Genomic DNA, 14205 nt, shown 5'->3' on the forward strand with positions numbered 1-14205 from the left:
GATGTAAGTTGAACAAAAAACTCTAGAATCTAAAAGCATGTAAGTTGAACAAAAAAGCTCTAGAATGTAAAAGTTGGATATCCTCAATTTTGTGTTTTTTTTTTTTTGGAATTTCTTTGGCTTCTCATTGGCATTGTCATTTGGTTTGGATTTTAGAAACAACCACGAGTGCTGAAGGGATCGAAACTACAAGTTCAATTGAATCTTGCTCAGGAAGATTTGAACAAGGCAAAAGAGAGATTAGCTACTATTGAGAAATAGAAAGATTATGCTCTTGAGGAATTGAAAGAAGCCAAGAGATGAGGCAAATGAAAAGCTTGGGGAGGCCTTACCGTAAGCGGTGGCCATGGTTTTATGCTCAAATGGAAACAATCCCAACTCTAGGATTTCGTTGCTGTAAGCGCTGGCCATGGTTTTATGCTCATTATGATTTCGTGGGTAAGCATTCGACCGGAAATTCACATCTTGAGCGGTGGTACGAGGTTCGCTCTGGGACTCACCACAACCGTGAGCGGTGGTCTTCCCGCTTTAGTTTGTGAAAGAAGGCGGAATTCGTGCTGAAGTAGGGAGTGAGAGAGGGGCCGGATTTTGGGCTTTCGAGGCTGTTAGGGGGATGGTGTGGGTGTTCAGATGCCATTCTCAGAAAACAGAGCTCAAGCCGATGGTTCCATCTCTTTGCGAGAAAGTCAAGGAAAGTGAGAGAGGGAGAGGGAGATTTAGAGAAAAGGGTATTATTGAGTTCTAAAGTTATTTGTACATCATATCATGTTACGTGTATTCAGATTTTAACGGAATATTAACGAATTTAATCGTAGGGTAGAGTTAGTTACTTTATAATATTTAAATAATAAAGGTGGTGATGATGCACAATCCGGCCGATCTTAGCTGTCAACGATCTTGCCTCTGAACTGAGTGGTAGGGACCTGAAACGGAAGGAGAAGAGAAGCTCCGGGGAGAACCCGGTGTAAGGACTCCGAAGCTCAAGTTAGAGTCTTTCAAAGGCAAGATAGACCAGATAGCGCAAAAGTTAGCATACCTCGTTCCTGGGGGGTAGGAGCCTTTTATAACCACCTCGCGCACTCACTTCCAGGCTTCCGTCAGATCGGGCATGATTACTTCTGAACTCCTGCCAGTTCGGATGTCATTTCCTCTGGCCGGACAGAACCGCCACTGCTCCTTTTGTCGGAACCGTCTCTGCGGCTAGTGACGACGGTTGCAGGTGGCGGTAGCAGGAAGCCGTTTGAAGTGTGGCTGTCAAGCGTCAGATCCCAAATCAGTCAGGTGCGTCGCCCTTGGATACGGACGTCCTTGGTGTCGGGTACGTTTGGTTAGCCTGGTGTTTCGGAAGCGAAGGGTTGGAGTGGCGAGCGAGGTGTCTTGAGTTCGGTTTGGAGTGTTCCGAGCTGCCATGGGCCAGCTCGGGTCAACTTTGTGAGGCTTAGGGCTCAGTAAAGTTCGTGCTCCTTGCAGGGAGCTCGGGTTCTCAGTAGGGAGCTCGCTCTTAATAGGGAGCTCGGACTCCCAGTAGGGAGCTTGCTCTTAATAGGCAGCTCGGACTCAATAGGGAGCTCGGGCTCCCAGTAGGGAGCTCGGGCTCCCAGTAGGGAGCTCGGGTTCTTATTTAGGGAGCTCGGACACTTAACAGGGAGCTCGCTCTTAACAGGGAGCTCGGGCTCCTAGTAGGGAGCTCGGGCTCTTGCTAGGGAGCTCGGACTCAGTAGAGCGGTCTGGAGTTCGGGCTCGGTAGTGAGCTTGGACTTGCTTCCGATGTTCGCTTCGGGCGCTCTACTGTCCCGAGTTGCTTGCCTTTGCCACGTGTCGGGCGATTGCGAGGTCGGGCCAAATTTCCTTTCATCAATTGCCCCCCACTCCCTGCGACAAGGGTCCTGTCTTGGCGTGGGGAGTTTGTAAGGTAGCAGGAGGGTTTTGGTCCGTGCTGAGGGCGCTCGATTTAATTTGACTTTCAAAAAAGGGCACGCGTTTGAGAGACATGACGGCAGTCGTTCGAGAGTTGGGCTGCAGACGCTCTTATTGCGAGGAGACGTGCGCCGACACCCCGTCAGTTTCGAGAAGGTGCATGCTGACACCCGTCCGCTGACAGGACGTGCGCGACGCTCCGTCAGTTTCGGAAAGACGTGCGCTGATTGGTCTCGAAAGACGTGCAGTTTAGCACGGCTGTGGGCCGTTGGATTGGCTTCGATCTGGGCCGTCGCTTTCCGGCTGCTGTGGAGATAAATAGCGCGCGGGGGGGCCCCTGTCCATGCTACTGTTGTACATCTTGAGCTCGCGCCAAAGTTTCAGTTCGCGTCCAGGCTTTTCAGCTCGCGTCCTAGGTTCCTTGCTTGTTCGAGCTTTCGTGGTCTGCTTCAGTCTTCCTCCCGGGTGAGTGATTTTGGAATCCCGTTCCGTTTCCCGATGTCTAGTTCGGAGGGTTCAGACTGTTCAAGCGGGTTTGATGTAGGTTCTACGAACCAGTTTGCGTCCCCCGGTAGTTCAAGTGAGCCCGATGTAGGTCCTGAGGAATGGGTTGGGCCTACAGCCCGAGGTGCTTTGGGTAGGTCGGCGTCCACCTCGCGTCGTGGCCGGGTTGTAGATCAGTTCGACCCTTCGACTATGACGCCTGAGGGACTTCAATCCCTCATAGACTACTACGACTTGCCCGGGGAGCACGGTTACTTCATCCCTACGGGCAGCTTCCCTTGGGAACACGGTCCTAATGAGATCGTGATTTTCCGGGAACAGCTTGCTGCGGGGCTGCGACTGCCCTTTCATCCTCTTCTCGTTGAGGTTCTAAACCACTTCGGTGTGACGGTCGGCCAGGTTCACCCGAACTCTATTAGAAATTTAGTGGGGACGATCTCCTTATTTTGTGACGAGAACTTTCCTTTGGATCTGGAGATTTTCTCCTCTATTTTAATGCTGAAAAAACAAGCGGGTCCCCTTCCTGGGCATAGGCGGGCATACTACCTGTCTCCTCGCCCGGGCATCAAGCTCTTACACGGACTCCCTAATAAGGTCCCGGCGTGGAAGCGGGACTATTTCGGGGTGCGAAGTGCGTTGGGGTGGCCGTTCCAGACCGGCTGGGGGATGGCTGCTCCCGATTCCGGTATCACACTTGATAAGGAGACGGCGAAGGGCCTCTGGCAATGGGCGCGGCTTGGGCTGGATTGTCAACGGTATCTGATGGAGGCCAAGCTTATTGCTGCGGGCCTGAGTTCGGGTAGGTTCTTTCCCTAGCGATCCTATCTTGCTCTTCTTTTACGTCTTACTGATGCTGAACTCCTTTTCGCAGGTACGATGGACTCTCGAGGGACCCGAGGTGGGCACTTGTTCCAGGGCATGAAGAGGAGAAAACGGGTGGCTAAGCGAGCTCGCGCCGAGCCATCCCAGGGTGCGGAGCTCGAGGTGCCGGATTATCCGGCAGAGGAGCCCGAGATGGTTCCTCCTATGCAGGAGCCGGCGGGGGCTCCTTATGCCGAAACCACACACACGGGGGCTCCCGCCTACTCCGAGTCTGCCCATACGCGAGCTGGGCCGTCGGGCTCGGAGGCCCTGGGGGGCTTCAGGAGCGTGCTGTCGCCTGTTCATGCTCTTCAACGGAGTAAGGAGGCGATGTTTCCCGAGGAAGTTGCGGCGTGGACCGAGCTCCCTCTGCACCAAGTGGCCTGCCGTGCTGTTACTCATGCCATGGTGGTAAGTGCTCCCTTCTTACGGAGAACCAGGTCGCCGACGCGGAAGTTCATCTTCTTTACTCGCGCGTTGTAATACCGAGCTACCTTTTGTTGGTAGGCCGCAGTTCGAATGTGCGCGAGGTCTCTCACTTCGTCCAGAAGGTCGAGGTTGGTGCGTAACTCGCCCTCGTTTGTTTGTTCGTCGTACGCTTTTAGTTGCAACGTAGGCACTTTGATTTCCGCCGGGATCACCGCCTCGGTGCCGTAGGTGAGGTTAAAGGGGGTCTCTCCTGTGGCGGTTTTTTCCGTGGTTCGGTGAGCTCATAGAACACTTGGTAGTTCATCTGCCCACAAACCTTTGGCTCGGTCTAATCGTGCTTTCAGTCCGCAGAGGATGGCTCTGTTCATTACTTCTGTTTGGCCATTTGCCTGCGGGTGTGCGACCGACGTGAAGTTCTGACTAATTCCCATACTTTGGCACCATTCTTGGAACTTGATATCTTCGAACTGTTTGCCATTGTCAGAGATCAGTACCCGAGGTAGCCTGAAGCGACATACAATGTTCTTCCAAAAGAAGTTCTGTATGTTTCGGGCTGTAACTATTGCCAGGGGTTCAGCTTCTATCCACTTTGTGAAGTAATCTACTGCCACCACTAGGAATTTTCTCCCGCCTATCGCTGGTGGGAATGGCCCCAGGAGGTCGATGCCCCATTGGGAGAAGGGCCATGGGCTGGTGAGGTATTTGAGGTCGGCAGCGGGCTGATGGTGGATGCTGGCATGCTTCTGACACTTGTCGCATTTTCTGACGAGCTCGATTGCCTCTGTCTTCATTGTCGGCCAGTAGTATCCTTGTCGAAGTGCCTTTTGGGCGAGGGCTCTGCCCCCCAGGTGTCCGCCGCACAAGCCATCATGGATGTCGCGGAGTACCAGCTCGGCTTCGGTTGGGCGCAAGCATCGCAGATAGGGGAGTGTGTAGGATCGTCGGTACAACCGTTCGTCTATCATGACGTATTTGGCTGCCTGGTGCTGCACCCTCTTGGTTGCGTTGTGGTCCGTAGGGAGGGTTCCGTCTAACGGGAATCTCGCGAGTGGGTCGATCCAGCTCGGCTCTGCTTCGATGACGGGAGCGACCTCTTCTGCCCCACCGAGAATGCTGGGCCGAGGTAAGTCCTCTACGTACACGGTTCTCCTGGCGTTGTGGCTCGTGCTAGCCAGTCGGGACAGGGGGTCGGCCTCAATGTTCTCTGACCTCGGGATTTGCTTGATGAAGTGTGACTGGAAGTTGAGCAGGGCCTCCTTTACTTTTGCCAAATGTGCAATCATTGTGAGCTCGCGCGCTTCGTATTTGCCTGTAACTTGGTTGACCACGAGTTGTGAATCACTGCAGATAACCATGTGCTTTGCTCCGACCTTGTGCGCTAGGTTTAGCCCGGCTATCTGTGCCTCGTACTCCGCCTCGTTGTTGGATGCCGCGAACTCAAAGCGTAGTGCGTATTCCAGTTTTGTTCCGCTCGGGCCGCGTAGCACTATTCCAGCCCCGCTGCCTTGTTGGTTCGAGGAGCCATCTACGTGAAGGATCCAGGGCTCCTCATCCCAGTTCGCGCTTGGTCTAAGCAGGAGGGATGCCACACTGGCTGCTACTTCACGGGGTTCGGACTCATTTGGCTTGGGAGCTCCGAGTTCGCCCGAACTGGGGATCTCGGGCTCGACCGGCTCAGGGGCTTCGAGGCTAAATGTGCATTCTGCGATAAAATCTGCCAAGGCTTGGGCCTTAATGGCGATTCTTGGCTTGTACTGGAGATCGTACTCGCTGAGTTCGATGGCCCACTTCGTCAGCCGGCCGGAAACCTCGGGTTTGAGTAAAACTTGTCTCAGAGGTTTGTCGGTCAGGACGATGACGGTGTGAGCCTGGAAGTACGGGCGGAGTTTCCGTGCTGCTACCACTAGTGCATACGCTAGCTTTTCTATCTGCGGGTACCTTGTCTCTGCTCCCTGCAAGATTTTACTAACATAATATAGTCTCGGGGGCGTCCTTTTCGTGCTCGCTTGGCCGATCCGCTTTATTAATATTATTGTTGTGTTGTACAAAGTTCCTTAAGTATCCGCGACGGATGAGCCCCTCTATTTCGTCTCGGAGGTTATTGCACTGCTCGGTACTGTGACCATGGTCCCTATAGAAACTACAATACAAATTCTTGTTTCTTTCGTTCGGATTTCCCTTTAGGCGAGGTGGCCATTTCACGTACGGGGCGTCCTTAATCGTCATTAAGATCTCGGTACGCCTCGTGTTCAATGGCGTGTAATCCATCCGAACTGGCAGGGGAGCTCGGAACGACTGGTTCGGTTTTGGGTCCCGGGCCGGGTTTTTTCGGTCGGCTGAGTTAGAGGGCTCGCCATCCCTCTTTTCTTTTCTCATTCCCGCCCTCGGTTCGCTGGTTGATTTCCTCCTCCGTCCTCATGAACTTGTCCGCGAGCTTGAGGAACTCGGCCACGGTCGCGGGCTGGTTGGCTACCATGTGCCATTTGAACTCCTTGTGCGTCACCTCTCTTTTTGCTGCGGCGAGCTGCACCGCGGGGTCTAACCGCGGTATCTGTAAGCATGCTTCATTGAATCGTTTGATGTAGCCCCGTATGGGTTCTCCTTCCCTTTGGACTACCCCGAAGATGCTTTCCTCTGCTCTCGGGCACCGTTTGCTGGTGACAAAGTGTGCAGTGAAGACCTGCATGAACTGAGCCCAACACTTTATCGACCCGAGGGCCAGGTTCCTGTACCAAGTGCGGGCTACCCCCTTGAGGGTGGTGGTGAAAAGCCACGCACATGCACGATTCGCTGGCTCTGGCGAGGTGCATTTGGGACTGGAAAGCGTCAACGTGGTCGTTGGGGTCGAAGGACCCGCCATACTTGTCTGGAGGCGGGAGCTTGAAAGCTCTAGGCAGGGGGACTGCTAGGAGTTTTGACACGAGGGGGAAGGAATTGAGAGAATCGGGGCAACTCCTACCTCGTCCGAGCTCGTCTCGCCTTTGCCTCTGAGCTCTGATAGGATGCGTGTGGTGGTTCGTCGACCTCGACGGCGCCTTCGTTGCTGAGTGGGCCTTGTACTGGCGCTGTTGGCCTCCGTGTTGCCGAGCTCGATGGGCCCGAAGTGCTGGTAGTCCACTGCTGCCGGTGCGCCGAATCGGTTTTCCACGAGTGGGAACTCCGGTTTGGAGCCCCAAGGTGCCGATCTCGCGGGCGAGGTTCCTGACCCGCCTGCGAGCTACGAGGAGGGGATGACTTTTCTCTCTCTCCGGCCTGGGGACGAGGCCTGACTGTTTGGGGGGATCTGGGGCCTGGAGGCCTTTCCTTGGTGGAAGCGTCCATCCTGCGGAGAGGCCTTGACTGGCTTCGGTGCAGGGTGGCGAGGTGGAAGTAATGGTTGGTTCAGTGGCAGTTGGGGGAACTGCTGTTGATAGTGATATTGGGAGAGGTTGTGCAACACTTGGTGCTGGTGAAGCTGGTGTTGCTGGAATTGTTGCATCTGGGCTTGCATTGCCCACCTGCACTGCGTTAGGTCGTCCAACCGATTTTGGCTAGCTGCCAGGGGGATGGTGGTTGGTTCAGTGAGGGTAGTTTCGATGGGGAGAGGAAAGGGGATGTTTGTGGCAGGTAGGTTTGCAAGTGCCACTGCTTGTGGCGTATTCAGATTGGGAATTCTGTCCACCGAGAGGGGGATGGTGAACTGTCCAACACACACCACGGGAACTTGAGGCTGTTCCCCGGTGGTGTTTGTCTCTGTGCCGCGTCCGGCGTTGCTGGAGGAGGCCATGTGTATTGAGTTTTTCAAAGAAGAAGAAAGGGGTGTGAAAGTTTTGGAGGGAGGCCTTTTGAAGCGTTCCCACAAACGGCGCCAATTGATGATGCACAATCCGGCTGATCTTAGCTGTCAACGATTTTGCCTCTGAACTGAGTGGTAGGGACCTGAAACGGAAGGAGAAGAGAAGCTCCGGGGAGAACCTGACGTAAGGGCTCCGAAGCTCAAGTTAGAGTCTTTCAAAGGCAAGATAGACTAGATAGCGCAAAAGTTAGCATACCTCGTTCCTGGGGGTAGGAGCCTTTTATAACCACCTCGCGCACTCACTTCCAGGCTTCCGTCAGATCGGGCATGATTACTTCTAAACTCCTGCCAGTTCGGATGTCATTTCCTCTGGCCGGACAGAACCGCCACTGCTCCTTTTGTCGGAGCCGTCTCTGCGGCTAGTGACGACGGTTGCAGGTGGCGGTAGCAGGAAGCCGTTTGAAGTGCGGCTGTCAGGCGTCAGATCTCAAATCAGTCAGGTGCGTCGCCCTTGGATACGGATGTCCTTGGTGTCGGGTACGTTTGGCAGCCTAGTGTTTCGGAAGCGAAGGGTTGGAGTGGCGAGCGAGGTGTCTTGAGTTCGGTTTGGAGTGTTCCGAGCTGCCATGGGCCAGCTCGGGTCAGCTTTGTGAGGCTTAGGGCTCAGTAAAGTTCGTGCTCCTTGCAGGGAGCTCGGGTTCTCAGTAGGGAGCTCGCTCTTAATAGGGAGCTCGGACTCCCAGTAGGGAGCTTGCTCTTAATAGGGAGCTCGGGCTCCCAGTAGGGAGCTCGGGTTCTTATTTAGGGAGCTCGGACACTTAACAGGGAGCTCGGGCTCCTAGTAGGGAGCTCGGACTCTTGGTAGGGAGCTCGGACTCTTGGTAGGGAGCTCGGACTCAGTAGAGCGGTCTGGAGTTCGGGCTCGGTAGTGAGCTTGGACTTGCTTCTGATGTTCGCTTCGGGCGCTCTACTGTCCCGAGTTGCTTGCCTTTGCCACGTGTCGGGCGATTGCGAGGTCGGGCCAAATTTCCCTTCATCAAGTGGAGTTAGTCAATTAATTAAAAAAAAAAATAACCATTTCAATAATATATATTCATTGGCTTGGACTTACAGACCTAGTCTATTTTAATTTTAATTAAACTTAGGGTTTGTTCGTTTCTTCTTAATTCTTATCTTTTAATAGGAATATAAAAGAAAAATAGTTGTTCGTTTCCTCTTATCTTTTAAAGTATAATCATACAATTTTTTGTTTTTCAATGATACCCCTCCCATAAAGACAAACAAAAATTCTTATATATGGAGTCAAAATGGATATTTGATAATTTTCAGAATTCAAAATTCAGAGTTCAGAGCAACATTATCTACATTCAAAGTTCAGATGAAATAAAAATTCACCAATATCAATATACTTCTTAATGTATTATTGCACTTTTAAATGTCAAACTTCAGAGCAAACGAACAGACCCTTGGTCTAACCTGAACCTGACCCCTAAACCATACTGAACCATCTGAAGTAGACAAGTTTTGTTTTTAGACGGAACAATTATAGCCTTATAGGACTAGCAATCTCCAACCTATCCCATTTGACCCACTCAACCCAACCCTCGTAACCCATCCAAACCCAATCGTGGTCAAATGAAAAGGGTTAGGTGAATTGGGTCGAGGGTATCCATAAGGTCATGGCGTGAATAATTGAGATGGGGCTGACTCAACTGATCGAGCAGATCGAGCATAAAAGATGGATCACTTTCATCCTAATAAGCCTATTTACAGACCAACCAGTTCAGAAAATCAGATTGATCCACAAGCATATTTCTGGTGTGATGTTCAGCTTATTACTCAAATCCATCTCCATCAGGCTCAAATGTTTGGGGAGGGGAGTTTGAATATTTGAAGCATGGTTTTTAAAACTGAACTGGTGACCGAATTGGTCAGGGGTTTGGTTACCGGTTTGAACAATTTGACCGTCTGACTCAAATGATCGGTCTATTCTGACAAAAAAAGTAAAAAATAAAAAAAATTGAAAAATGGTTAAAACCGTTTGAACGAACGGTTAACCGGCCAATTCAGCGGTTTATTGACCAAAATCTACGGTTTTGAAAAAAAAATGGTTTTTGAAAAACGGAACCAATTAGATGATCGATTCCCAATTTTTGCGGTCCGACTGTCCGGTTTGGTCCGATTTTAAAAACCATGATTTGAAGTTGCATTCCTCTCATGCAAGCCGTACCTGTAGGAGATGAAATGGGTCTAATCTGAGCATCGCATCTGTGACGAATTTAAGCAATCCATTGATTGCGGTATAAATATTGAAGTAAGATAAATTTTGAAGCAGAATAAAGTAAAATAAAAAAACAAAAAATTGCACTCGCATGCATATTTGTATTAGTGCAAATAAAATTGTATAGCAAATGCAGTCTCAAGATTTTGAGTGATTTTGATTTTTGCTTTTATTATAAGTTTTTAAATGTATTCAATTCTTTTTTATTTTGGTAAAGGAACATTTATGTGTGTTGGTGTCATGCCATATCAAGCATAGGGCTGCAAATGCAAAAGGATCAGATCAAACTAAGGTTTAAAGTATCGATACGTATCATTCTGGGACCTCTCCGATATGCCCCTATAGTGGATGTATTGGGGGTCTGATCGGTTCAAGGGGTGGAGGAGGTCTAAACCGGCCCCCTTAAACCAGTTTTGAAAAAAAATAAAAATAAAAGTAAAAAAAGGTATTGATTCACCTGATATTTTGAACCTTGGATCAAACATGAGTACAAACATGATAATGGTTCTCTGAGTAAAAAAGGAATAAATGAGAATGGGGAGGTTAAACGGTCATATAGTCAAGTGGAAGATGTTGCTCCTTGTTTTTTTAATTTCAATGAATCAAAAGGGATAAGATGGAATATGAACAAGCCCACTTAGGGGGTGTTCTTTTTTTAGATTTTGAGAGGGGGAAGTTGGTAAATTCCCATTAATCAAGAAATCCATGTTTTTTTTTAAAGATTTATGTGGGGGCTAGTGAAATTTTATTTTCCTGAGTAAGTGATGCCCATCTCCTAAGTGGGTAAATAACTTTCCCACATGGGGGAAAGTTTCCAACACCTGAATGAGACAAAAATGCCCCTTTTAATAATAATTTTTTATGGTTAAAATGGTGATTTTCTTTTTTACTTGGAAAATAAAAAGAACATGGGTAAATACACTTACATGAGTAAGTGTTTCACAGGAAGAACTTACCCAGGTAATTGCATTAATTTGAAAAAAGAATATGAGATTCTTAGTCAATGGGAACCAAATCCCATTGACCAACTTTCCCTACTCTCAAAATCCAAAAAAAAAGAAAGCCCCATAGAGTGAAAGTTGCCAACACTTGAATGAGACAAAAATTTCTCTTTTAATAATGGATTTTTATAATTAAAATAGTCATTGCCTTATTTATATGGAAAATAAAAGAACATGGATAAACTCACTTACCTTGGTAAGTGTTTCTTTAAATAAGTGCATTTACTGGGTAAGTAACTTATAGAAAAGTGAACAGGGCCTTAAAGTCAAGAGGGTCCCGGGAAGGTTCTCCGGCCCCCATTTGACCATTTTCTTGCCACCACATGTGCATGTAATGCAATTAATTACTACCATCTCTCAGATAAGCGTGGAAACTTTTTGTTCTTGAGTGCGCTTCGGACCTTTGGTTAGGTTACTTGAAATTAAAAGTCAGTAAAAGTGGGCTTCCCTAAAAAGTGAACAAAAGAAAAGTTGTGGGGAAATCTTTTAGACACCCTTTATTCCTTTCATCTCTGTTAGGTTTCCCTAACTTCCCCCTCCTTTTCTTCTTCTACCCACCCCCTTTATAAGGAAACTTAATGTGCAATCTTACAACATTTTGTGCCTGAAAAAAACATAAAAGTTAGGTTTATGAACAATTGCAATAGGTAAAAAAGAGGTTATAAAATGAGTAGAATTAATACAAAATATACGCAATGTAATTTTAATAATAATAGGAATGCAAACCATGTTGTATTTATGATTGGAAACCAAGAGCCGACTTAATGTGACTTATTTCATTACTTTGGTTCAATGATTTATAACAAAGGAAGCTGAAAAAAAAATATGATGGTGTTTGGTATGGCTTTTCGTTTATTTGATAAACGGTGCTAGTTCATCACCATGTGGGCATTTGTCCCAATATGCTATTTTGTACACCCATTTATCTTATAAGCATTTGTCTTAGTTTATGTGTAAATTAACCATTAGGGAAAGCTTTATTTTAACATTTCCCCCAACATAAATGTGTTTATTTACTGTTCTGCTTATGTGGCACCTAGTGGCATCTAACTGTCAATAAATACTAGAAAAACATTTATCAACCACATTTCTCAATTTTGAAGACAAAACAAGTACAAATGTTTATTTAATAAACAAAAGCCATAGCAAACATCCTCTATAACAACGGAAGGATTGAGGACGATGTTGCCCATAGAGTTAAGTTATGATAGACAAAACCAAGGGAGTGCATTTAGAGTATTATGTGATAGGTGGATGCTTCTTTGGCTAAAGGAAAATTTCACCAAACAATTGCTAAGCCATCTATGTTGTATTGAGTATAGCGTTGAACATTTAAGAAGCAACATGTCCAGAAAATATTAAAGTGTTTAGATGGATGAGTGGTAAAATTAAAAGAAAGGGCAGAAAAATGAAGTTATAAAAGAAACCTATGAATAACCCCAATAATTAATAAAATGAGAGAAAATAAATTGAGATAATTTGGTCACATGAATAGAAGATCATCTAAAGCACTTGTTAGAAAAAGTGATATGATACAAGTTGAAGGGGCTTTAAGAGTTGGGGGAAACTGAAAAGGGACTTGGGTGAGTGTAATGGGATTCATGTAGTATAATAGAATAGAAGCCTGATAGGATTCATGTAGCTAAACCCATATAGTTGGGACAAGGGTTAGATGATGATGAAAACAGTAAGGATACTATTTTTCTGGAAGTACAATTAGAGAGGAGAACCGCTGTTTTTTAAGCATTGGTGCTGGAGTCAGCATATACTCTTATCACAGGCACAACCGCCGTGCATTGGGAACATCTCCCATGAATAATAACAAACAAGTACGGAAGATGTTCCCAATGTATGATAGGATGTGTGTGTGAGGAGCAGATCCGGTCTCGGGAGGTGACGGGTTCCTCACAAATGGGCGCCTCATAGGCACATCCACCATGCATTGCGAACATCTCCCATAAATAATAACAAATAAGTACAAAAGATGTTCCCAATGTATGATAGAACGTGTATGTGAGGCGCCAGGTGTGAGAAACAGATCCGGTCTCCTCATGGAGGGATTCGTTATTGTCCAGTTGAAGGTGTCACCAGGCTGCCAGCTAACTTGTTGATAATGTCTATAGCTGATTGTTCGTCTATACAGTTAAAAAGTAATCCAATGTTTAGACTTTAGAGAGAATTTATAAGAAATGGTATTGAAAGGTTGTTCTTTTCTTTTTGCACCAAGAGCCACAACGGGAAGAAGAATGTCTTCCATTCCCATTTTGCTTTGTTCTTTCTTCCCTCGCTTTCTTTTGATATTCTCATTCACTTCTTTATTTATTCTTCCATTTCACCGGCGGTATCTCAGCACCTGCTGGAGTCACTTGGCAACTAGCTAGATCTGGATGAATTAGAAATCTTCCGGCGGGTGGCTAGCTAGTTGGCTGGTAGGGGAGTAAATGGATTGGATCAATGATTCGATCCGATCCTATTTTGTTGGATTCTGATAATCCCTCAATTGGATAATTAGATCCATTGAAAGTTGAATTGGATTCTGACCACTCCTTTATGATCTGACCTTATAAAAAGACATATTAATATATTTGTTTATAAATATATTTATATTGCGTTTCTGTAAATTTGTTGTAAAAAAACATGTATATATTAATACATATGATGAAAATAATTGAAAAAAATACATATATTTTTTGCATTTATTTATATAAACTTGTATGTTTTGGTTTTCTTTTAATAATTTATGACATCCTTAATGAATTCATATTCAAATCACCATTTGTGAGATCTAAACGAATCGGATCTCGAATATGTGCTATTAGATCAGATTTGGTATACCCTGGTTCGAATCTGATATGATCCATTTGCATCTCTATTCGCTGATCAAAAGCTGACCATGATCTATTGGCCACCACATCACCCTCTTCTCATTTGATAAATTACATGGTGATGATCAAAATAATTAAGACGTGGCTAATTAAGAAAAAGGGTCCTTTAGGTTATGTTTGCTTTAATAGAAAATAAGAGAAAAAATAAAAAGTTGAAGAACTTTCCTTCGATTTACTGTTTTCTCCTTGAAAGACTTATAACAAACCAACCAGGATCATTATGGTAATCAATATCTTCAAAATTCATGAGAGGTTTTAATTGGTCAAGGCCTTTTTGGGTATCATGTCTTTCAGGCATCAAATTTTTCTGGAAAGAATCCATCGTATTCATTTAGGGGTTGGAATAAGAAAGCCTAGACCCTATTTGAAAGAACTTTTGCCACATTTATAAATTTCAGTCTCTTGCGCTATGTTTGGTTTGAAGAAAGAATAGGAAAAGGAAGAGAAATGCAGAAAAATTTATATAAGATTTGTAAAGTTTTTTTTCACTTCCTTTCCTTTTCTTATTTTTTTCCTTCAAATCAAACATAGCCTTAAATCCCTAAGCTTTGG

The sequence above is a fragment of the Nelumbo nucifera genome, chromosome 5, assembly GCF_055504915.1.
Source record: "Nelumbo nucifera cultivar China Antique chromosome 5, China Antique-T2T, whole genome shotgun sequence".
NCBI lineage: Eukaryota > Viridiplantae > Streptophyta > Magnoliopsida > Proteales > Nelumbonaceae > Nelumbo > Nelumbo nucifera.